The 26,911-nt window shown below is 35.9% G+C and overlaps 1 long non-coding RNA gene across 1 annotated transcript; it reads left to right on the top strand.

Moving 5' to 3' along the window:
• Nucleotides 1-22,636: 22,636 nt before the first annotated feature.
• LOC135363847 (uncharacterized) lies at nucleotides 22,637-25,890 on the top strand. Its single transcript, XR_010410048.1, has 2 exons — nucleotides 22,637-24,865; nucleotides 25,215-25,890. It is a non-coding gene; the product is annotated as an uncharacterized LOC135363847 (long non-coding RNA).
• Nucleotides 25,891-26,911: the final 1,021 nt, after the last annotated feature.

Below are 26,911 nucleotides of genomic sequence, written 5' to 3'. Positions count from 1 at the left end.
CATCCAATGTTTTCTTTTAAATGTTTACATTATTTACTTCTCAAATTTAAATTTTTAATCCAACTGAAATTAATTTTTGAGTTGTGTATGAGAAAGGACTCCAGTGTCACATTTTTCCAGGTGAATAACCAAGTGTCTAGCATATTTGTGAACAGCCTGACTTTCCTTCCCTGATCTGCCCTGCTGTATGGGCATGCATCTTATCCATATCTGCATAAATTTGTTCCTGACCCCTCCAATCTGCTTCATTATTCTCTTCCTTGCTGCTATAACTTCATCATCACTGATGTTTCATAGAAAATCTTGATTCTGGAAGGGCAAGTTCCCCCAATTATCTATTTGAGAGAGTCTTGGCTATTCTTAGATTTTGCTTTTTCACACATATTTTATTTCATTTCATTTTTTTAATCTTTATTTTTAATTTTTTTGTTTCATATTCATTTTTTAAAATTTAAATTCAATTAATTAACATACAGTGTGTTATTAGTTTCAGAGGTACAGGTCAGTGATTCATCAGTTGCTTATAATACCCAGTGCTCATTACATCACATGCCCTCCTTAATGCCCATCACGCAATTACCCCATCCCCCTACCCGGCTCCCCTCCATCAACCCTCAGTTTGTTTCCTATGATTAAGAGTCTCCTACGGTTTGTCTCCCTCTCTGATTTCATCTTGTTTTATTTTTTCCTCTCTTCCCCTATGATCCTCTGTTTTGTTTCTTAAATTCCACATATCAGTGAAATCATATAATTGTCTTTCTCTGATTAACTTATTTCACTTAGCATTATACCCTCTAGTTTCACCCACATCGTTGCAAATGGCAAGATTTCATTCTTTTTGATGGCTGAGTAATATTCCATACACACACACACACACACACCACATCTTTATCCATTCATCTGTCAATGGACATTTGGGCTCCTTCCATAGTTTGGCTATTGTGGACATTGCTGCTATAAACATTGGGGTGCAGGTGCCCCTTCAGAATACTGCAGTTGTATCTTTGGGGTAAATACCAAGTAGTACAATCACTATGTTGTAGGGTAGCTCTATTTTTAACTTTTTGAGGAAACTCCATCCTGTTTCCCAGAGTTTCACACATATGTTAGAATCAACTCATTCAAATCCTCAAAAATACTTCGGTAGGATTTTTATTATTTTTGAATCCATGGGTCTATTAGAATAAAAAGTGTCGTTTTTGTGGTAGTAAATATTCCTATACATGAACATAATATATTTTTTAATTTAGATATTTTCACTATCTCTCAACAAAGTTCTATACGTATCTGCACAGTGGTCCTGCATATTTTTCATGTGATTTATTTTAAGATGACTATTTTTGGCTTTAATGAATTATATCTTTTTAAAAATAATATTTTCTAACTGTCTCTACTGTATATAAGTGTAATTTTTGGTATATTGATATATATCTAGAAACCCTGCTAAAACCTCTTGTTAAATCTAATAATTTATTTGAAAGTCATTATGGATTTTCTATGTAGACAATCATAACTTCTACAAATAATGACATTTTATTTCTTTTTTCCAACCCTTATAACCTTAATTTCTTCTCATCTCGAATGCATTGGTTGGGATCACAATTCAATATTGAAAAGAAAACAATAAACATCCTTGACTTTTTCCTAATTATAAATGAAAATGTTTCTAAAACCTCAGCAGTAACAATAATGCTAGTGCTTATTTTGGGAGATATACCGCAGATGTAAAAAGTTCTTTTCTACTGCTAGTTTGCTAAGACTTTATCATGAAGTGGGCTAAGTTTTACTGAATGTTTTTATGCCTCTATTGAGATGACTGTATGGCTCTTCCATACAGTCATCCATAAGTAATTTTTAGTAATATATTATGTAATGTAGTAATATATTATGTAATATAGTATATATTATGTAAAATAGTAATATATTACTTCTATAAGTAATATATTAACATGCTGAATTTATAGGAGATTTTTCTACTTATAAATCAACATTGCAATTCCTGCAATAAACCTAAAATGATGTGCTATACACACACACACACACACACAGCTAGATTGGACTTAATTTACCAATTCAGGAGTTGTTTTTTTTTTATTTTTTTATTTTATTTTTTTAAGATTTTATTTATTTATTTGAGAGAGAGAATGAGATAGAGAGAGAGAGCATGAGAAGGGGGAGGGTCAGAGCTCAGAGAAGCAGACTCCCCGCCGAGCAGGAAGCCCAATGCGGGACTCGATCCTGGGACTCCAGGATCATGACCTGAGCCGAAGGCAGTCGCTTAACCAACTGAGCCACCCAGGCACCCCAGGAGTTGTTTTTTTTTAAATCACCATTTATGAGTGAGATTTGTCTTCCGTATTCCTTGTGTGAAATTTATAAAATCTTTTTACTAGCTTTATAAAATGTACCAGGAAGAACTGTGCAAATGGAAGGATCTTTTCCTTGAATGTGTGGTGTAACTTCCTTGTAAAGTCAAGTGACTTTGTGCCAGTGACTCTGCTTTAGGTCATCTGTCATATCTGATCCTCACAACATGAAGAAATAGAGACCCAAAAGAGATTAAACAACTGGCCCACAATCCCCCAGCTATTAAGTATTGGAGGGGAATGTGGTCTTAGATCACCTGACTCCAAAGACAACACCCCTGACCATTAGATACACAAGTGTTTTAAAATGACCACAGTGCTGGCAACATGCAGCCTGATTAGAGGCCACCAAGGCTGAATGCTGATTTTAAGGTTCTCGTATGAGGGACTCACATGGAATATGGAATGAGAAACAGAATTTTTAATTAGTGAAACCTAGACCCTGGCTACTGAACTGAAAACTTTCAAATATAATTTGTTTTGTGTCAAAATACCCTCTGATTTATACTGACATCTGTAGAGCAGGGCTTTAGATTTCATAGCCAACAGCTTCAAGAGCCTTCAAAGACATGGCAGGCATAACTTCCTTGTGGTTTGGAGGTTGTTGTGTGAGGCTGAGGGGCATGTTTTATGCTGCCTACGTTTCTATGACATGGGACCTCCCATTAAAAAGGTTTCCCCTTAGAGTTAATTCTACTTTAGATTTCAAAGTGGGGCTAAGGGGGTTTCAACTGAAGACTTTTTTCAATATAAACAGCAAAGTAATTTCCCAGACTTCTTGGCATAGTTTGGCTATGATTGATGTTGTTTTGACTAGGCATACAAATATTCCACTAAAGGGAAACCAGATCAAAAAATCCAGGAGATCACTTGAGAAACTATAACAAAGGTTGTGTCTCTGATCAAGGTAAGGATAGACACTCCCAGAGTACAATGAGATGGTTTTGCCTGGGGTGTGCTCATGTGAGGTCTTTAGAGAATGGGACAGAAGGTTAAGTTGGCTTGAATTATCTATTAGTTCCAGTCTCTTACACTGCTTTTGGAGCAGTATTGCAGAGAACAGCACCTTAGGAGGGAAGGACCTTAGGATCATTTTGTCTATTCTTCTTCTGTAGATGTGCAAAAGTAAAAGGCAAGGGTGAAGTCATTTCCATGGTCATGATGCTCTTTTCACCCTTTTATATATTAAAATCTATCCAACTCAAATGATGTATAATTTCATACAAAATAAACAGAAATCTATGATTAAAACTAAAATAAAGTATCCACTGACTAGTAACAAGCCACAATTTAATTATTTTTAACTATCTGTATTGGCCATCATCTCTTATCATTGCCAGAAGATAATAAAGAAAGCCTCTCTCCCAGACACTTGAATAAGTACATATGATGAAAAAATAAGTAATGAAAGCAAAAACAACTCTTGTTCCACTTCTTAGAGATACAGAAACAGTAATAGCTTTAACCTTTCTGCTCCAGCTTAGAAGAATAGTTGAAAACATGTTCTATTAATGGAAATAATGTGGGAAAGATATAGCTAATTGAATGGAAACTATGCATTTAATTTAAATGTGTCTGAGAGTTTTTCTTGTGGATCAAATTACACATAGTTTTTTTTTTTTTCCTTCTTTCTTGAACACTCATGTTTGACAAAGTTCCTTTATTCACCTTCCTATTTAGCTAAAACTCATTAGGTTCAGATTCTTCATTGAACTCTGGTTCATGTACTTGGGTCATCCTATAACAAGTAAAGGGCACCTTGTTATGGTACTTTGGATATAGTACTTGCGTTTATCTAAATTGATAGATTAAATAAAGGATCAGTTGCTAAGTATCTCAGTGGTGCTGAGTTGCATCACTGGAACCTGAGAATCTCAAGAATTTATTCAGTTTTTAAAATCTACATAAACTAAGTCAGAGACTACTGTTTAGATCAATGGTTTCCTCATTTGGGTTTCAGAGCTACATAATTAAAACAAATACAGGAGGAGAGACTTCCAGGATAAACATGGCTGGGTCAGTATCTTTTCTATTCTCATCCTGGAAGTCATATGAAGGCCAACAGGGAGAAAGGGGGGGAAAACACAAACTTTGTGCTTAGGAAAACTAGGATACAATTATTATCTATACTTCAAAATATATGTGGGGATGCCAAATGAGCTTAGACTAGGCAAAAGCAATAAAATTTCGGAGAAAACCTAAAGATGGCTAGATGTCTCAGTTCCAAGAAAAATATACTTTCTGAAGATAAGAAGTCTCACTGTAATGTGCAAACCAATATAGATCATTTTTATTAATGGGAGTAAGAATTGGGATTAGCAGGAATGCTTGAACAAGTCTCCCTGGACACAATTTGGCTCAGAGAAGGAAAGGATAAAAGACCAAAGAATAACATGGAGGAACCATTTTAGCATAAAACAATTTGTGTGGTAGAGAAGGAGAAAGCATTTAGGATTTGAAGCCTGGAAGGCTGCACCACACCTACACACACAGACACACACACACCAAACTTCAGCAAAAATCCAGTCGAAGAAAAGTGTATTTGGATGAGTTATAAGAAAAAGTCACCGGCAAAGCACTGAATCAAAGAGAATATAAAATAAAAAATATGGAGGGAGAAAGAGAGAATTTAGGACAAACAAAAATACTCACTAAAAAATGTGGCCATGCAGCAAATAAAAATTGTGCCCAAATAATTCACTCTGAATTTAAAAGCATGTAATAAAGTAGTCACTTCAATGAAGAAAAACCACATTGAAGAAATATAGAAATTAAAAGGAGAGTAAGATATCAGGGCATGAAATTAAAGTACCAGAACTCACTCAGGAAACAAATAGGAAAAAAAATGAAAAGTGTCACAGAAATAAAAATGAAACTGGAATTAGAAGAGAGAAGTGACATTGAAAAAGGCACTAGTGACACATAGAATATATGAAAAGTGAACAATGTAAAATGGAAATAAAGAGATAAGAAAGATTACACATATACACACAATGATAGGGAAAGAAGACAAAGGTGATCTAATTTATTCACAATTGGAGTGCCTAAGGAAGAACTAAACAAATAATTAAAGGTATATATCAAGGTATATATCAAGACAAAAATCTTGAAGTAATAGTAAATGTGAAATATATATACTATGTATACATAATTACATATATAATAATAAAAGGCACACTGTATGTCAGAATAATTGCCTCTCAACATTCCACACTGAGACACAAAATAAAGCAACAGACCCTATAGAGTAAAAGGCTCTTGAACTCTAAAAAAGAAAATATAATATAAAATATACTGGCAGAACTAAGACAAAACAAAATTCTAATAGCAACAAATAAAAACAAGTTTATACACAAGATATGGCGCAGCAAGGTTGGAAATAAAACAGATGAATAAAGGAGAACTGGGCAAATGCAAGTTCATGATCAATCACAAACCAGGATTATAATCTTAAGAGCAAACAAGGTGAAATTCAGGTTTAAAATGAATCATTGAACACTACATCAAAAATTTATGATGTACTACATGCTAGCTAACTGAATATAATAAACTAACTAAATAAAAAGAATTACACATTCTTTTCAAGTGTACACAGAACATTCTCCAGAATAGATCACATATTAGCCCACAAAACCAGCCTCAACAAGTACAAAAAAGACTGAGATCATACCATGCATATTTTCTGACCACAATGCTATGAAATTTGAAATAAAAAATCTGGGAAGACCACAAATACACGGAGGTTAAACAACATGCTACTAAAGAATGAATGGGTCAATTAGGAAATCAAAGAAGAAATTTTAGAAGTACATGGAAACAAATGAAAATGAAAACAGGATGGTCCAAAACCTTTAGGATGCAGCAAAAGCGATCATAAGAGGAAGTATATAGCAATTAAGGCCTATCTCAAGAAGCAAGAAAAATCTCAAACAACCTAACCTTACACCTAAAGGAGCTAAAAAAAAGAACAACAAATGAAGCCTAGAGCCAGCAGAAGGAAGGAAATAACAAAGATTAGAGCAGAAATAAATGATACAAAACTAAAAACAAAACAAACAAAAAAACGACAATAGAACAGATCAATGAAACTAGGAGCTGGTTCTTTGAAAAAATAAAATTGATAAACCTTTAGCCAGACTTACCAAAAAAGAAGAGAAAGGACCCAAATAAGTAAAATCACAAATGAGAGAGGAGAAATAACACCACAGACATACAAACAATTATCAGAGAATATTATGAAACACTATATGCCAACAAATTGGAGAACCTGAAAGAAATGGAATCATTCCTAGAAACATATAACTGAACCAAAAAGAAATAGAAAGAAAACTTGAACAGACTGAATCAGTATAAAAAATCTCCCAACAAACAAGTCCAGGGCCAGATGGCTTCACAGGAAAATTCTACCAAACATTTAAAGAAGTGCTAATATCTATTCTTCTCAAACTATTCCAAAAACAGAAATGGAAGGAAACTTCCAAATTCATTCTATGAGGCCAGCATTACCCTGATACCAAAACCAGATAAAGACTCCACTATTAAAAAAAAAAAAAAAGAAAGAAAAAAGAAAAAAACAAGACTCTACTTAATAAGAGAACTACAGGCAATTTCCCTGATGAACGTGGATGCAAAAATTCTCAATAAAATACTAGCAAACTGAATCCAACAGTACATTAAAAGAACCGTTCATCACAATCAAGTGGGATTTATTCTTGGGTTTCAAGGGTAGTTCAATATTCACAAATTAATCAACATAAGACACCACAATAATAAAAGAAAGGACAAAAACCATATGATCATTTCAATAGATGTAGAAAAAGCATTTGACAAAGCACAGCACCCATTCACAATAAAAACCCTTAACAAAGTAGGTTTAGAGGAAACACACCTCAACAGAATGAAGGCCATATATGAAAAACCCACAGCTAATACCATCCTCAATGGGGAAAAACTGAGAACTTTTCCTCTACAGTCAGGAACAAGATAGGGATGTCCACTCTAACCACTGTTATTTAACATACTACTGGAAGTCCTAGCCACAGCAATCAGACAACAGAAATAAATAAAAAGTCATCCAAATCAGTAAGGAAGAAGTAAAACTTTTACTATTTGCAGATGACATAATACTCTGTATAGAAAACCTGAAAGATTTCACCAAAAAAATGCTAGAACTGATATGCAAATACAGTAAAGTCACAGAATACAAAATCAATGTACAGAAATCTGTTGCATTTCTATACACCAATAATGAAGCAGCAAAAAGAGAAGTTAAGGAATCAATCTCATTTACAATTGCACCAAAAACCATAAAATGCCTAGGAATAAACCTAACCAAAGAGGTGAAAAACCTATACTCTGGAAACTATAAAACACTCATGAAAGAAATTGAAGAGGACACAAAGAAATGTAAAGATATTCTATGCTCATGGATTGTAAGAACAAATATTGTTAAAATGTCTATACTACCCAAAGCAATCTACGCATTTAATGCAGTCCCTATCAAAATACCACAAGCATTTTTCACAGAACTAGAACAAACAATCCTAAAACTTGTTTGGAAGCATAAAACACCCCTCATAGTCAAAGCAATCTTGAAAAAGAAAACCAAAGTTGGAGGCATCACAATTCTGGACTTCAAGTTATATTACAAAGCTGTAGTAATCAAAACAGTATGGTACTGGCACAAAAACAGACACATAGATCAATAGAGCAGGATAGAAAACCCAGAAAGGAACCCACAACTATATGGTCAATTAATCTTTGACAAAGCAGGGAAAAAGACAGTCTCTTCAACAAATGGTGTTGGGAAAACTGGACAGCAACATGCAAAAGAATTAAACTGGACCACTTTCTTATACCACCCACAAAAATAAATTCAAAATGGGTTAAAGACCTAAATGTGAAACATGAAACTCTTAAAATCCTAGAGGAGAACACAGGCAGTAACCGCTTTGACATCAGCTGCAGCAACTTACCAGATATGTCTCCTGAGGCAAAGAAGAGAAGAGCAAAAATAAACTATTGGGGCTTCATCAAAATAAAAAGCTTTTGCACAGTGGAGGAAACAATCAATAAAACTAAAAGGCAACATATAGAATGGGAGAAGATATTTGCAAATGAAATATCTGATAAGGGTTAGTATCCAAAATATATAAAGAACTTATAAAACTCAACTCCAAAAAACCCAAATAATCCAATTTAAAAAGGACAGAAGTCAGGAATAGATATTTTCCCAATGAAGATATACAAATGCTCAATAGATGCATGAAAAGATGCTCAACATCACTCATCAACAGGGAATTACAAATCAAAACCACAATGAGATACCACCTCACATTGGTCAGAATGGCTAAAATCAACAACACAAGAAATAACAGGTGTTGGCGAGGATGTGGAGAAAGGGGAACCCTCTTACACTGTTGGTCAGAATGCAAACTGGTCCAGGCACTCTGGAAAAGAGCATGGTGGTTCCTCAAAAAGTTAAAAATAGAACTACCCTATGATCCAGCAATTGCACTACTAGGTATTCACCCAAAGAATACAAAAACATTAATTCAAAGGGATGCATGTATCCTAATGTTTATAGCAGCATTATCTACAATAGCCAAACTATGGAAACAGCCCAAGTGTCCATCAACTGATGAATGGGTAAAGAAAATGTGGTATATATATACAATGGAATATTACTTAGCCATAAAAAGAGTAAAATCTTGCCAGTTGCATCAACATGGAGGGAGCTAAGTGAAATAAGTCAGAGAAAGACAAATACCATATAATTTTACTCATACGTGAAATTTAAGAAACAAAACAAACAAGCATAGGGAGAAAAAAAAAAAGAAAGAGGGAGGCAAACCAGGAAACAGACTGTTAACTATAGAGAACAAATTGAGGATTACTAGAGGAGAGGTAGGTGGGCGGGGGGGGGGTGTGAAATAGAGGATGGGAATTAAGAAGTACACTTGTTATGATGAGCACTGGGTGTTGTATGGAAGTGTTGAATCATTTAAATTCTACACCTGAAATCAATATTATACTGTATGTTAGCTAACTAGAATTTAAATAAAAATTTTTGAAAAGATGTATATGGTAATAGCCTTATTGTTAACTCATTGAACCTACACTGTGTGTAATGTGTCAAGTAATATCTTCATTCATTAAGATTTAAGTGTTTGTAAACTGATGTGTAAAAGCCTCTGGGAATAGACTGATGAAAACTGCACTGTGTACCAAAAAATAAAGAAAGAAAGAAAGAATTAAACAAGACAAAAAAGATAACTATAATGCTAATGAAGACACAAGATTATGAATATACATGTATCAAATAATAAAGCAATAATGGTCATAATCAGAAAATCGGGAAGAGTAAAACAATCCAAGAGAAAAATGGGCAAAGTATATAAAGTGTGTTAACAGAAAAGGAAATACAAATGACTCTTAAACATATGAAAATATGTACATTTTCATTCATAATAATATAAGTGCAACTTAAAACTGTACAGGCCAACAATTTTCACCTATTAGGTCGGTAATAATCCAAAAGATTGACTGTTTGTGAGGCTGTGGGAAAATAGGTACTTTCATACATTGCTGGTAAGAGTGAAAATTGGTATAACCATCTTAATTCATTGCTTTGTGGAAGGCACTCCGGCAGCATCATTAAAACTACCTTTTATTCATCCTCAGACCTAGCAATTCAGCTTCTGGGAATTTGTCCTGTAGACATACTTGCATGAGGGTGAAATGATAAATACGTCCAATTATTCACTGTAGCTTTGTTTATAGTAGCAGAAGATTGGAAACAAGTCTTACATCCATTAATAGGAGACTGGTTAAATAAATAATAGTTTATTTATACTTTGAACTCTATGCTACTATTAAGAAAGAATGTGCCAATACCCCTCCAAAAAACCCACAGGATAATATGTTTATATGAAAAGAACAAGGGGCAGAACAGTAAAATATTATCTTTTGTCTAAAGACACTGGGAGAGGGGTATAAAATTTATCTACATGCATAAAGAAACTACAAAAGTACCAAGATATCAGTAACAGATGTAAGTAGGGTGCCAGGGAGAACATTCACCTTTATTTTTTTTATTGTTTAACCATGTGAATTTATTATCCATGTAAAAATTAACTTACAATATGATAAAAATGAGGAAGAGATTGTAATAATCCTGCCATGTTTATATTTTTCCAAGTAATGACATTTTTAAAAAATTCCTGCCATCTACTATAACTGTTACATCATGAAAGAAAGGACATCTTGAAACAAACAAAAAGCAACAAATAATTATCATTTTCAAAGAAAGTCTTTTAAATTGGTACACAGTTGTGGTCTGTTCCACACCTTGCTACAGACCAGCAAACACTTCATCACTACCTGGCACTGGCCATGAAGAAGCTGTGGAAACCACTAGGTTAGTATTTTCAAAGGGACCATGGTAGTATTATTAGGGAGGCTGTGGGAAAAGAAGACATGGCACAGCATAGTTAAAGGCATTGAGAGGAAATAAATAAATCCATTTCAAAAATGAAATAATACTTTTGTTGCAGGGCTGTTTTAAGTATTCAACAGAATAATGTAAATGTTCAATAATGGAAGGTGTTTTTATCAGTATTATACCATCTTCCCATTGGAGACATGTTTATATATTTTACCATTTTCTTATATGCTGCCATTTCAGGAAAATGTATCCACGATTTAAAGAGGGGCAATTAGAATCTTATCTTTAAGGGCTCTGGAAAAGTGGTTTTCAAAATTATTTAGCCTTGGAATGAATTGCACAAAAGAAGTCTTATATGGAAATCCCATAATAAAACAGTGAAAAGAAAATCCACTCTGAAAATGGGGGAAGCAGTTATCTTCAATATTCTAATTAGAGTTTAAGGTGAATGTACCTGCTCTCAGAAAGGGGGCACAGAACAGAAGCTGGGGGAAAAAGGAAATCTACTAGATGATCAAAGAATAGCAAAATTCCCACTTTATCTTCATTTGTCTGACAGTTTTCTGTAAGTCCCTTTGAAAATAACACAGTACCTCAAACATACACAAATAATACCTCAAATTTACATTTACAAAGTTTTAAAAACTTTGCAGAACACATGTACCATTTTATCTTGCCATCAAAACTGCCCCATGAACTAAATAGAAAAGCTATTGTTTTATTATTATTATTATTATTCCCATATTAAACATCAGGCAATATAGCCACAATTCAATTGGGATATTTTTAGAAATATTTGCAAATAATTATCCAAATAGTAAATTACATTCATACTTGATTTCATTAAACTGTTTTATGGAATGATTTAATTCACAATACATTATTGAATTTATTCAAGTTTATTTTTATTTATTTATTTTTTAAAGATTTTATTTATTTATTTGAGACAGAGAGAATGAGAGAGAGAGAGCACATGAGGGGGGGAGGGTCAGAGGCAGAAGTAGGCTCCCTGCCGAGCAGGGAGCCCGATGCGGGACTCAGTCCAGGGACTCCAGGATCATGACCTGAGCCAAAGGCAGTCGCTTAACCAACTGAGCCAACCAGGCGCCCAAATTTATTCAAGTTTAAATCAACTGAATAAAAGAGGGAAATTAGGATATTATTTAGATTACAAAAGATTTTTATAACTATTTCTTTCACTCACCCCTGAGCTGGTTGTTTTGCAAAATCATCTGCTTTGCATACAGAGCTTGTCCTATGAAACTTGCCTAATATACCCTCAGGAGTTATTTAGTTCTCTTCTGTGACATGTATGGTTTATTTTACTTTAGACTCAGATAAAACCAAAATCATCTTTGGGGTCTTCCTCTGTACTCCACAGGAAGCCTAGCTAGAGGAAAGTGTTGATTAAGAGGCATTGATTAAAACTAAAGAGTGGATTAAATCATTTCTATGCAAACTACTTAAATAAGATAATTTTGGTTCATGCTAGGAGGATCAAGAGAAGCTAAACCACCTAGAATTCAGAGAATTTAAGAAATGCATTCAGTACAACTAGCAGGAAAATGGGCAGGAGAATGTTGTCTTTATTTTATTTATTTATTTTTAATTTTTTTATTCACATATAATGTATTAGTTGTTTCAGGGGTACAGGTCTGTGATTCAACAGTCCTGCACAATTCACAGCACTCACCATAGCACATACCCTCCCCAGTGTCTATCACCCAGCCACCCCATCCCTCCCACTCCCCCCACCACCACTCCAGCAACCCTCAGTTTGTTTCCTGAGATTAAGAGTCTCTTACAGTTTGTCTCCCTCTCTGGTTTTGTCTTGTTTCATTTTTCCATCCCTTCCCCTATGATCCTCTGTCTTGTTTCTCAAATTCCTCATATGAGTGAGATCATATGATACTTGTCTTTCTCTGATTGACTTATTTCGCTTAGCATAACACCCTCTAGTTCCATCCATGTCATTGCAAGTGGCAAGATTTCATTTTTTGATGGCTGAATAATATTCCATTGTATATATATATATATATACCACATCTTCTTTATCCATTCATCTGTTGATGGACATCTAGGGTCTTTCCACAGTTGGACTATTGTGTTGTCTTTAAAACATGATGGCTCCAGGGGCAGCTGGGTGGCTCAGCTGGCTGAGCCTCCAGTACTTGATTTCAGCTCAGGTCATGATTTCAGGGTCCTGGGACAGAGCCCTGTGTAGGGCTCTGTGCTCAATAGGGAGTTGCTTGAGATTCTCTCTCTTCCTCTGCCCCTCCCCACTGCTCGCTCGCGTGCTCTCTCTCTCTCCAAAATAAATAAATAAAGCTTTAAAAATAAATTAAAAAAAAGTAGTGGCTCAGGGCACATGGTTGGCTCAGTCAGTGGAGCATGCAACTCTTGGTCTTGGGATGGTGAGTTTGAGCCCCATGTTGGGGGTAGAGTTTACTTAATTAGAAAAAAATTAAATAACTTGTCTGGGAATCTAATCTGCTCTGCATATTGCAAATGAGACAATTTCTAGAATGGCCACATGATGAGCTCCGAGGACTCATTCCCCAGCAAAACATCCATAACTGGTAAAAATTATTCTTTATAGTCTCTGAAAACTGTCCTAAGGTTATACCATAAATAAGGAAAGATTTATTCAAGAAAATGTATCACATCTTGGCAAGAAAGTGAGAAGTCTGTGGCACCTGAGACATGCCTGCTCCCTTCTTCTTCTCCTATAGCTCAATGTGATGACCCTGAGTGGCTGTGGTCAAGAAGACAAGACTCCCTCCCCACAAATCTCCAGTTAGGATGCTACTATATCCCCAGGAGGAGGAGGCCCCCAGCACTTCTCATCATTTCTTAGTTTCATGTTGCTGAAGCTAAACTCCAAGTGAGAGCAGCTGAATGATCAGGACTGCCCTTCCCCTACCCGTCTCCACTTGTAGGGTGGAGGTTCTACCCAAGGTGTGTTAGATTGAGACTACTGGGGCCCCAACTGCCCTGCCCCATCCTCCTCTGAGGGTGGAGGTTCCATGCTGGGCAAGGAAAGCTGAGAAAACCAGAGGCTGTGGTCCCTGCTTAATATCTTTTTCATAAAGCATGGGTGTCACTCCATGGGAAGCAGGATGCTCCCTTTGAGCCGAGCTCTGGATCAGTGGCTCAGAGATTTTGCCTGGGGAAGAGACAGATCATAAAAATAGAGAGCTCTAAAGCTCCCCATAAGGAACTGTCTTTATTTGGAAGAAGTGTAAAGAAGAGCAAGCCTAAGTTTTTAGAAACAGTGGAAATTTTGGTGATAAACACTTAAGAGGAGGCTTGAACCTCCCCAAGAACAAGGAGCTAACCAGTAGAGGCCTGCTTCTTTACCAGAGAGAATCACAGAAAGCGATAGTTAAGAAAATCTCTCCTGGAGGGGTGCCTGGGTGGCTTAGTCATTAAGCGTCTGCCTTCGGCTCAGGTCATGATCTCAGGGTCCTGGGATCGAGCCCCACATCGGGCTCCCTGCTTGGCGGGAAGCCTGCTTCTCCCTCCCCCGCTCCCCCTGCTTGTGTTCCCTCTCTCGCTGTGCCTCTCTCTGTCAAATAAATAAATAAAATCTTTAAAAAAAAAAAAGAAAATCTCTCCTGGAGCAGAGCAAACTTCAAAAACTAGATTCAAAAACTACCTCTTCAAGAGGCTCAAATTCAATTGGATAAGATGTTGGAACAACCAAGGTTGTAGGGTACTATAGTAGGGCAATCATCTGGTAGTCAGTGAAGCCTAACATCTGGTTGTGATACCAACAGATCTGGGCAGCCTCTGAAAAAGCCTCAAAGAAAAAGCCAGTAAAAAAGCACTGCTAAAATCATTGTCAACCTAGGATGACAGGGTACATGCCTAAGGCTGTGCCTTCTGAAGAATGATGTTAGAGGCTTCATAACTATTAATCAAATCAACAAAACAGCCCAGCCAAGTCATTAAACAAATTAACAAGCAAACAACAATAAACCCTTGGTAGGAACGTCAGTGTCCAGAGTTGCTACCTTATTATTACTATTATTTATTTGGATATAGTTGACACATAATGCTATATTAGTTTCAGGGATACTACATTACAACATAGTGATAATTATATTATTTTAAATGCCTAGTTTTCAACAGAAAACATTATGAAACATGCAAAGAAGCAAAGAATTATGACCAATGCACACGAAAAAAGCACAGGCAACAGAAACTCTGTCAGAAGGCATAGAGGTCAAATTTAAAAAAGACCTCAGTGCTCGCTTCGGCAGTACATATACTAAAAAAGACTTCAAAGTAACCATTAAAAAAAAACTAAAAGAACAATGCTTAAAGAAGAAAAGAAAGGTATGGGTCACCAAGATTGTGAGGCAGGTCACTTCTGACCTGCTCCCCTCATAAGAACAATTAATGACTACTCATGGACAAGACATCACTGAGAGAATCCTAGAACATGGGGGTGAGGCTGAAGCACCCCCTGCACCAGAGACCAAGACAGTCCAAACTGGAAGAACAAGAGGATCAGCTATGTGGTGCCAGCATTGCCCCCTCCCCAGGCTTACATAGAACCAAGAGGTCTCCCCTGAGCCTGCAGTTCCTCCAGTGGGAAAAGAGAACCTCGGATGGACATCCAGCTCCCCCAATGTTGTAGGTCACTTCTGGGAGCTCCCACTCCAGTCCTACCCCATGAAGATTGCAGGGGAATCATGGGGTTTGACCACCAAGAATCTGATTGTGACAGAGAAGGATGGAGGGCTTGCAACAACTAGCAAATTCCTACCTGTACCTCCCAAGTAGTAGTCCCAGTTGTGGATTTGCTCACCTGCACAGCCAAGAGAGTGGTGCAGTCTAACCAGGGAATATGGCAAGGCACAGGTCGGCCTGATTCAGGTCCTCAAAGAAAAAGCCTTACCAGCACTGAAGGCTGGCTTGCCCCTGATCGGACAGGAGATCTGAGTCATAGCACAGCACATTGCTGAATGTGGCTCCCAGCCCGGCCTGACCAGACAGGCTGGCCAGAACACCTGGAAGCTATGTAGCCTACCAATGCTTGAGCAGAGTGTGTGGCGGGCAGAGCTCATTTTCTGCAGAGCAAAGCCAGTGACACCATTTGAAGAGGAAACTTGAAATGTGACTAGGCTTGAGTCAAAGAGCCTTTCCAGGCTTGGAGTCAGTTCCCCCACTCTGCTCAGACAGGGGAGCAGTAGCCTTGTACACTATGGAGTGCAGCTCCTGGACCTGCCTGGCCAGAAAGCCTAGCCAGGACACCTGGAAGCTGCATTGCCCAGCAACACTCAAGCAGAGAATCTGGCAAGCAGAACTGATCATCTGCAAAGCAAAGTCAGTGGCATTGTTTCAGCTGGAAGCAGGAAGCAGGAGCAGGAAGACTTGAGTCAAGACCACAAAGACCCTTGCCAGCCTTGGAACCAGTTGTCCTGCTTTGCCAGGGCAGGGGAACTAATTTGCAGCTCTGCTCAGAGTGAATACAGCCTTCAACATGGCTGACCATGAAACCAAACCAAAGCACACAGGAAGCTGTGTAGCCCATCCAATAGCCCTACAGACAGTGGCACTGGAATAGAGAGCACAGGCTTGTGGTTCTCCCTACATACAGAGCAAAACTGGTGGCCCTGTCTGTCCAGGGAATTCAGTGCACAGTCTTGCCTGATTTGGGTCCCAAAATGAGTTGTGCAGGCCCAGGGCCCATTTGGCTGTCTCATCAGGACAGGGAAACTAACTCATAGCCCCACCTACTACTGAATATAATACTCAGTCCCAACCATCTTGTAAGGCTGAATTGGGAACCCAGGCAACTGCAGAGCCCATCCTACAGTTTTCCTTGGGCAAGAATCCAGATAGCTATACTATATCACTCACATTGGACTTTAAAAATGGTAAAAAAAAAAAAGGGCACCTGGGTGGCTCAGTCGTTAAGCGTCTGCCTTCGCTAGGTCATGATCCCAGGGTCCTGGGATCAAGTCCCACATCAGGCTCCCTGCTCAGTGGGAAGCCTGCTTCTCCCTCTCCCACTCCCCCTGCTTGTGTTCCTGCTTTCACTGTCTCTCTCTCTGTCAAATAAATAAATAAAATCTTTAAAAAAAAAATGGTAAAAAAAAAAAAAAAAGACAAACAGGACAATGAAGGTCATTATATATGATAAAGCAATCAAACCATCAAGAAGATAAAACAATTGTATCTCCCAACATGGGAGCACCTAAATACATAAAGTAAAAGCTAATAGAGCTAAAAGGAGAAATAAAGAGCAATACAACAATTAAGGACTTCAATACCCTACTTTCAACAATGGATAGATCATCCACAGAAACAATAGGAAATAGTGGATTTAAACAACACTATAGACCAAAAGGTCCTAACAAACATATACAGAACATTTTATCCAATACCAGCAGAATACAAATTCTTCTCAAGTGCACATACAATATTTTCTAGGAGAGACTATATGTTAGGACACAAAACAAGTCTTAGCAAATTCTAGATTGAAAGGATAGGAAGTATCTTCTCTGATCACAATGGTGTGAAACTAGAAATGAATAATAGGAATAAAACTGGAAAATTCATGAATACATGGAAATTAAACAAGAGTCTACTGGTCATCCAGTGGATCAAAGAAAAAATTAAAGGGAAAATAAAAAAGTATTTTGAGACAAAAATGGAAACACAACAAAACAAAATTTATGGCAACATAGCAAAAGCAGTTCTAAGAGGTAAGCTGACAGCAATAAATGCCAACATTAATAAACAAGAAAGATCTCAAATAAACAGCCTAATGCTAAACATCAAGGAAAAAGAAGAAAAACTGAAACCAAAGTTAGCAGAAGTAAGGAAATAATAAAGATTATAACAGAAAATAAATGAATAAATGAAATGAAAAGCAGAAAAACAATAGAAAAGGTTAACAAAACTAAAAGTTGGTTCTTTGAAAAGATAAACAAAACTGACATTTGGCTAGCCTAACCAAGAGGAAAAATAATGAGAAGACTCCAATGAACAAAATTATAAGTGAAAGAAAAAAAAAGACATTGCAACTAACACCATAGTAATATAAAGAATCATAATAGGCTACTATGAACAACTATACACCAACAAACTGGACAACCTAGAAGACACGGAACAATTTTTAGAAACATACAACCTACCAGGACTGAATGAGGAGAAAATAGAAAATCTGAACAGAACAAATGTTAATAAGGAGACTAGATCAATAATTTAAAATCTTACAATGAAGAAAGCCCAAGACCAGATGGCTTCACTGGTAAATTTTACCAAACATTTAAAGAAGAATCAATACCAATCCTTCTCAAACTCTTTCAAAAAAGTTGAAGAGGATGAAACATTCCCAAACTCATTTTATGAGGCCAGCCTTACACTGATACTAAAGCCAGAAAAGGACATTACAAGAAAACTATAGGCCAATATTCATGAAGACTAAAAATGCAAAAATACACAATAAAATATTCAAATAGATGCAAATAGAATTCAGCAGCACTTTAAAAGCATCATCACATGATCAAGTAAGATTTATCTCTGGGATGCAAGGTTGTTTCAACATATGCAAATGAATAAATGTGATACATCACTTTAATAGAATGAAAAAAAATCATGTCATTATCTCAATAGACACATTGAAAGCATTTGCCAAAATTCAACATCCATTTATGATACAACTCCTTAAAAATTCAGCATAGAAAGAATGCACCCCAACATAGTAAATAACAACATATATGACAAGCCCCCAACTAACATCATACTCAATGATGAAAGGTTGAGGGCTTTTTCTCTAAGATCAGGAATAAGACAAGAGCACCCACTCTCACCACTCTTATTCAACAGAGTACTGAAAATTTTAGCCAGAGCAATCAGGTAAGACAAAGTAATAAAAGGCATCCAAATTAGAAAGGAAGAAATAAAATTGTCTCTATTTGAAGATGACAAGATTTTATAATAGAAAAACATTTGTTATAATAGACAATATTTTAAAGAATCCATCCAAAAACTGTTATATCCACACAACAAATTCAGTAAAGTTGTAGAACACAAAATTAACATGCAAAAATCAGTAGCATTTTTATAAACTAACAACAAATTATCTGAAAAAGAAATAAAACAACCCACTTCCGATAGCATCAAAACAATAAAATACTTAAGAATAAACTTAACCAACGTCATGCTATCCAAAACCATCTATAGATTCCATGCATTCCCATCAAGATGCCAATGGCACTTTTTTAGAATTAATAGAATTAGAAAAACAATCCTAAGATTTGTATGAAACCACAAAAGACCCTGAATACCTTAAGAAAACCTGAGAAAGCTGAACAAAGCAAGAGGTATCAAACTTCCTGACTTCAAGCTATATTATAAAACTATAATCAAACCAGCATGGTACTGGCATAAAAACAAATACATAAACCAATGAAACAGAATTGAGATCCCAGAAATAAGCCCATGCATATATAGTCAACTAATATTTGACAAGAGTCAAGGCTACTCAATGGAGAAAAGACAGCTTCTTCAATAAATGCTGAAAAAATATTCACATGTAAAGAAATGAAACCAGACACCTTGCTTACACCACTCACAAAAATTATCTCAAAATGGATTAAAGCCTTTAAATGCCAGATCAGAAACCATAAACTCCTAGAAGAAACCATAGGAAAAAAACTCTTTGACATGGGTTTGCAATGTTTTTGGATACAACATCAAAAGCACAAGCAATAAAATTAATAATAAGTGGGACTACACCAAATTAAAAAGCTACTGTACAGCAATAGAAATAATCAACAAAATGAAAATAAAACCTATGGAATGGGAAAAATATTTGCAAACTATATTCTGATGAGAGGTTAATGTCCAAAATACACAAAGAACTCATACAACAGGGGAAAAAAAAGAAAAGAAAACAAGGGAAAAAAGAAAAAGAAAAAAGAAAAAAATGGGCAGAGTATCTGAATAGACATTATTTCTGAGGAAAAAAAAAATGGCCACAGGTACATTACAAGGTGCTCAATATCACTCATCATAACGGAAATGTAAATCAAAATCACATAAGCTATCACTTCACACCTGTTAGAATGGCCATCACCAAAAAGGCAAGAGATAACACACACTGGTGGGGATGTGGAAAATAGGAAACCTCCGTGCATTGTCAGGAGCATTGAAAATTGCTGCAGCCATTGTGGAAAACAGTATAGAGTCTCCTGATACTATAACTAGACCAAGACATTCACATGAAAACTACAGACCAATGTATCTTATGAATATAGATGAAGAAAAATCCTCAACAAAATACTAGCAAGCTGAATCCAGTAATATATAAAGAGGATTGCACACCATGACCAAGTGGGATTTATCCCAAGGATGCAAGGTTTGGTTAACATATGAAAATAAATTATTATAATACCTCACATCAACAGAATAAAGGACCCAAACCACACAATCATCTCAATAGATGCAGAAATGCATTTGACAAAATTCAGTACTCTTTCATGATAAATACACTCAACAAGTAGGAATAGAAGGGATCTTCTTAAACATGATGAAAGGCATCTATAAAAAACCCACAGCTAAGATCATGCTTAATGCTGAAACTGAATAGTTTTCTTTATGATCAGAAACAACACAAGGATGTTTCATGTTGCCACCTTCTTCAGATTGTACCAAAGATTCTAGCCAAGGCAATTAGGGAAGAAAATGAAATAAAAGGTATCCATATTTGAAAGAAAGATGTAAATCTATATTTGTAGATGATGAGATGTTATTTATGGAAATTCATAAAGAATTCGTTAAAATTAGATTGATAAGTTCAGCAACATTAAAGGATACAAAATTAATATACATATTTTAAAAATTGTATTTCCATCCATTTGCAAGGAATAATAAAAAAATGAAGTTAAGAAAGCAAATCCATTTATAATAGTATCAAAAGAATAAAATACTTAGGAATAAATTTAACAAAAGAAGCACAAAATCTACTCTACTCTGATGGGTTGGGGACTTACTGAGCATGAATGAAATAGTAGTTGCTCAGAGTAACAGTTCACCTAAAATGATTCAAGGGTATCAATGTTGAAGTACAGGGAACCCTTTGTTCCTTACCAAAAAAAGAGGTCCCATCTCAACTCTATCTCTGGCTCCTTATCCTACTATCTGTGTGATTTTAGAAAAGTTTTGTAACCTTCTGTGCTGTCATTTCCTTATCTGCAAAACTGCTATAATAACAGTGTGTACATCAAAGATCATTGTGAAGATTATATGAGATTGATTTTGTAAAACAGGGTGCTTAGCTTGTATTAAGGGCTTTCTCTGTGTTTATTATTATGCTTCAAGTTGAGAGAGTAGCCCTCACCAATGTACCACTTGACAAAAGTTATTTTATACCACTGATATCCAAATACAATTTCTAGCTTGCTTCTACCTCTGATCCGCTATAGTCTATTCTCAGTACAGAAGCCAGATTTAACTTTTTAAAAACATAGATCAGATCATCTTAGTTCTCTGTTCCACCCTGCAGCAGCTTCCCACTCCATTCAGAGTAAAGACCAAAGTCTTCAAAGGCCTACAGGCACCTGCACAAACTGTCCACTATCTTCTCACTGACCTCACCTTCCACCCTTCTACTCCTCACTCACACTGCTCCACCACAGTTACCTCCTTTCTTTGCCCACACCAGCATGCATACAATTAGGAGCCTTGCACCAGCGGTCCTCTCTGCCCTAGACATCCTCCTGGCTAACTCTATCACTTTCACTATCTGCTCAAGTATCACCTTTTCACCGAAGCCTCATCCTGACCAATAGCAGTCCATACCCTCTCCAGCATTCCTGGAAGGAATCCAGCGATAAGAAATCAAAATTAGGTATCAGAGCCCACAAGAAGGAGGGGCCCTGGTAAATCACTTCAGACTTCTGGCACTCCAGAAGAGATGTTACCCAAAGAAAGGGCAAATCTGAAAAGGAAAATCCCTCTCAAACACTGAAGTTTAGCTTCACATAAGCTCAGTAGGGTATTCTGTCACAACTCCAACTGCCTGCCAGAAACAAAAGTAAACTCTGAAGAATATAACACCATGCAAAGCCTCAAATTACCTTAATGATTCTTTAGATTCAATCAAAATTCTTTACATTCAATAAATTACCATGCATACCAGAAAACATAAAGAAAGAAAGAAAGGAGCAAAAACTAAAGGAAAAAAATATGGACAACAGAATAGATCCAAAAGTAATCAAGATATTGAAGTTATCTAATGTGGACTTGGAAATAACTGTGAAAAATATGTTCAAGAAAATAGATAACAAGATGGAAAATGTCTTCAGAGAATGTCAATATTTAATAAAGAATCAATGGCAAATTCTAGAACTAAAACAGTCAACAAACTAATTTAAAAGTGGATTGGACAGAGCAGAAGAGAGGCATAGTTGACTGGAGCATATCTAAACCAAAGCATAGTGAGACAGAGAATAGAACCTAAGAGGTATGTGGGACATAAAAAAAATATAACATGAATCAAAGTCCCAAAAATAGAGGATAAAGAGAATGGGGAAAGAGGCAATGATCAAAGGCATTATGATTGAAAATTTTACAAAAGATTAAAGGATATCAAGTGACATATTAAAGAATCTCACTGAATCCTAAGCAGAAAAAAAATCAAATAAATGTGTATCTGTCAAAACTTTATTTTTAAAGATTTTTATTTATTTAACACAGAGAGATAGTGAGAGAGAGAGAGCACAAGCAGGGGGAGCAGCAGGCAGGCAGAGGGAGAGGCAGAAGCAGGCTCTCAGCTGAGCAAGGAGCCCAATGTGGGGCTCCATCCCAGGACCCTGGGATCATGACCTGAGCCGAAGGCAGCCGCTTAACCAATTGAGCCACCCAGGTGCCCCATATCTGTCAAAACTTTTAAATGTACCTTCCCTTTGATTCAGCAATTCCACTTCTTTAAAGTATCTTACAGATATAATTGTATTTTACAGACATAGTTTGTGAAGGATGATATTCATTGCTACATTGTTAAATTTAAAATAATCTGACCAACAGTATTTTTCACAGAACCAGAATAAGAAATCCTAAAATTTGTGTGGAACCACAAAAGACCCTGAATAGCCAAAGCAATTTTGAGAAACAACAACAAAGCTAGAGTTAACACAATTCCAAATTTCAAACTATACTACAAAGCTGTAGTAATCAAAACAGTATGGTACTGGCATAAAAACAGACACACAGATCAATGGAACAGACTATATAACCCAGAAATAAGTCCATGATTTTTATGACAAAAGAGGTAATAATATATAATGGGGAAAAGACAATCTCTTCAATAATGGTGTTGGGGAAACTAGACAGCTACATGCAAAAGAATGAAACTGGACTTCTTACACCATACACAAAAATAAACTCAAAATGGACTAAAGACCTAAATGTGAGACCTGAAACCATAAAACTCCTCAAGAAAACATAGGCAGTTATTTCTTTGACAAAAATGCCTTCCCACCATATTTATGAATATGTCTCCTCAGCCAATGGAAACAAAAAATAATAATAAACTGTTGGGATTACCCCAAAATAAAACACTTTTGCACAGTGGAGGAAACCATCAACAAAATAAAAAGACAACCTGCTAAATGGAAGAAGATATTTGCAAATGACATATCTGATAAGGGGTTAATGTCCAAAATATATAAATAACTTAGACAACTCAACACCAAAATAATCATCATCATCATCTTATGAAAAAAAAAAAAGGGCAGAGGACTTGAATAGACATGGTTCCAAAGAAGATATACAGATGCCCAAAAGGCACATTAAAAAATGCTCACCATCAGTAATCATCTGGGAAATGCAAATCAAAACCACAATAAGATTTCACTTTACAACCTGTTGGAATGATTAGTATCAAAAAGACAAAAAATAACTGTTGGTGAGGATGTGGAGAGAAAGGAACCCTCATGCACTGATGGTGGGAATGTAATTTGGTGCAGCCACTGTGGAAAACAGTATGGAGGTACCTCAAAAAATTAAAAATAGGAATACTATATGATCCATTAATTCCACTACTGGGTATTTACCCAAAGAAAATGAAAACATTAATTCAAAGATATATGTACCCTATGTTTATCACAGCATTATTTACAAGAGCCAAGATATGGAAGTAACCCAAGTGTCCATTGATAGATGAATGGATAAAGAATATGTGGTGTGTATATATGTATGTATACACACATATACACACACAATGGAATATATCTCAGCCATAAAAAGAATGAGATCTTGCCAGTAGCAACAACACAGATGGACCTAAGAGGTATTATGCTAAGTGAAATAAACCAGATAGAGACAAATACCCTATGATTTTACTTATATGTGAAATCTAAAAAACAAAACAAATGAGCAAATAAAAAGCAGAAACAGACCCATAAATTCAGAGAACAAACTGATGGTTGCCAGCGGAGAGGGAGGGCAAGAGGATGGGCAAAATGGGTGAAGGGGAGTGGAAGGTATAGACTTCCACTTACGGAATAAACAATTCATGGGGATGAAAGGTACAGCATAGCGAACAGACTCAGTGGTATTTTAATACTGTTGTATGGTGACTAATGGTAGCTACACTTGTGGTGAGCATAGCAAACATATAGACTTGGTGAATCACTATGGTGTACATCTGAAACTAACGTAATATTATATGTCACCTATACTTCAATTAAAGAAATAAAACTGAATGACAATCAACTGTAGGTAGCATTATAAATTATGATATATCTTCTCTCTCCTCCATCTCCAATTACGCTAATTCTTTTCAGAGTTCTCTAATACACTGTCTAAATGTCTCTACTGGAAAATAAATCTTTTGTTCCTTTACTGATTCTCTTTATTCTTTTAATGAATGAGCCATCCATACTGGACCATGCTCCCAATTTTGGATTTCGATGAAATACCACACACTATGTGACATACATCTGGTTTCCTGAATGGCTGAAGGGACCTGACGATATAACATAGAAGCACAAAGATAAGTTGAAGGTGAAGCTTGACTAATGGCAAACAGGTAACAGAAGGGAGATGGGCGGGTAACATCCCCTCCTTTCTTCTATTGTGGACTATGTTGAGACATGTTTCCTTCTTGAAATCTTTCTGGAGAAGTCCTCTGCATCAACTGAACTAAGCACCCAGCTTTGTCTCTGCTTTGCTTGTCCTGAAGCGTAGGTAGCATGACAAACATCACATCACATTATGCTGCCTACACCCTGCCTAGCCTCAATTTCCTCCTCCATCACCCTCATTGCCCTGGGTCTGTACCTCTCAAATAATGTGTTAGCTCTTAATTCTTGCATCCAGCTCTACTATCTAGAGAATCTGAGCTAAGGCAATATCAATTTTTTTATTCCATACAATAGAATACCACGAAGTCAACTAAAATGAAACAGTTCTATATGTACTGAAATGGAATCCATCGATAATCCATCCATAAATAGATAAAGAAAGAAAGAAAGAAAAAAAAAAAAAGAAGAAAGGAAGGAAGGAAGAATAAAGCATGGTGAAGAACAGAAGAATTTCTCTTTGCAAAAAAAAAAATTCTTGTATGATTAAAATATCTTTTGAAGAATACACAAATAATAAATCACAATTATTTTCTCAAAGGTAGGTAATTGGGTAGTATTTTTTGTATGATTAAAATATCTTTTGAAGAATACACAAATAATAAATCACAATTATTTTCTCAAAGGTAGGTAATTGGGTAGTATTTTTCTTATATGCCATTACAAAACCTTTAAATTTTGTAGCTCTATTTGTATTATTCATTAAAATTACTTTTAAAAAAGAAATGAACAATTATCATGAAAAGAGATTTCACAAAATAAATGAGCGAGCAAGCAAGCAAAGTATTTTTATGTTTATACCCCAAGAATTTAAGATTCCTCATTCAACTAATAAGTGTGAGAGTGGTAAGCAGGACTGTGATGCTAGGTCTTAAAAATCATGTTGAGGTTGCTGAAATTTATTCTATGTACAATTGGAAGCCATATTAGCCCACTGAGTGACTTCACATAGAGAAAAGAATTCTCACTTTGACTGTCTGGTAAAAAATGAATTAGCTGGGAAAAATATGGAAGCAGATCAATTAGAGGTTGTTGTAATAACCCAAGGTTGCATTAGGCTCTGACAAAAGAAGACGGGACAGGTAAACTGGGGGCTTTACATTTTATGTTTTTATGTAATTCTGTGAGCCATTGTGTGACTGTGAAAAATAGCAAATTATCTGGATCATATATCATACTTTTTGTCAAAACCATAACTCTATGCTCCTAACAATCATTTTAAATCATGACAGACAAGCCAGTCATATTTCACAAAGCATTTCTTCCCTTTTAGCTTATTATAATCTGTGTTACTGATTCTTATGACCATTAGTTTCTCAGAATCACTCTACATTTACAACATAATTTGAAGAGCTAAATGCTCTCATATTTGGCCAAGATTCTATGGACTACTTCTGATCTCCTAAGAAATCACCATCATTAAGGGAAATATTGATTGACGTATATGCTATCTTAGAAGATATCTTAAAATACTCCAGTCAGAGACACTGAAATAAGATAAAACAGTATTTACATAAATCAATACTCTCAATACTCAAGCTTCTCAAGGATACACTGTCTGTTATGTCTTGCTTGCCTTTGGAAGTAAGTATCTTGATTTTCATTTTCCCCATTCTTTGGGCTGTACTTGAGTAGTCTCTCAGTTCTCAAAAGAAGAAAAGCTTTATGGAAAAATTAAAAATTCTTAAAAGAAAACCTTTGAAAGCCATGTTTGCCTACATTTTAAAAAAGGTGGGAGGTTAACATGTATTGTAGACGATTATCCCCCAGTGATGTGACCAGTGAAAAAGAGGAATATGTTAAAGTATCTCCTAACAGTATTTTTAAATTTTTTAGGAAGAAATATACTTGCTCTTCAAGATATATTACCAAGGATTAGGCTAAGAAATATCTCCACATTTATATGAAGCTGGACAGGCAGTTCTATTTCTTTTTTTTTTTTTTTTAAGATTTTATTTATTTATTTGACAGGGAGAGACATAGTGAGAGAGAGA

This window comes from Mirounga angustirostris, unplaced genomic scaffold, assembly GCF_029215605.1.
Source record: "Mirounga angustirostris isolate CCGP_5_RB_7025 unplaced genomic scaffold, mMirAng1.0.hap1 SCAF_3, whole genome shotgun sequence".
Taxonomy (NCBI): domain Eukaryota; kingdom Metazoa; phylum Chordata; class Mammalia; order Carnivora; family Phocidae; genus Mirounga; species Mirounga angustirostris.
This window is presented reverse-complemented; position numbering and strand designations above follow the sequence as displayed.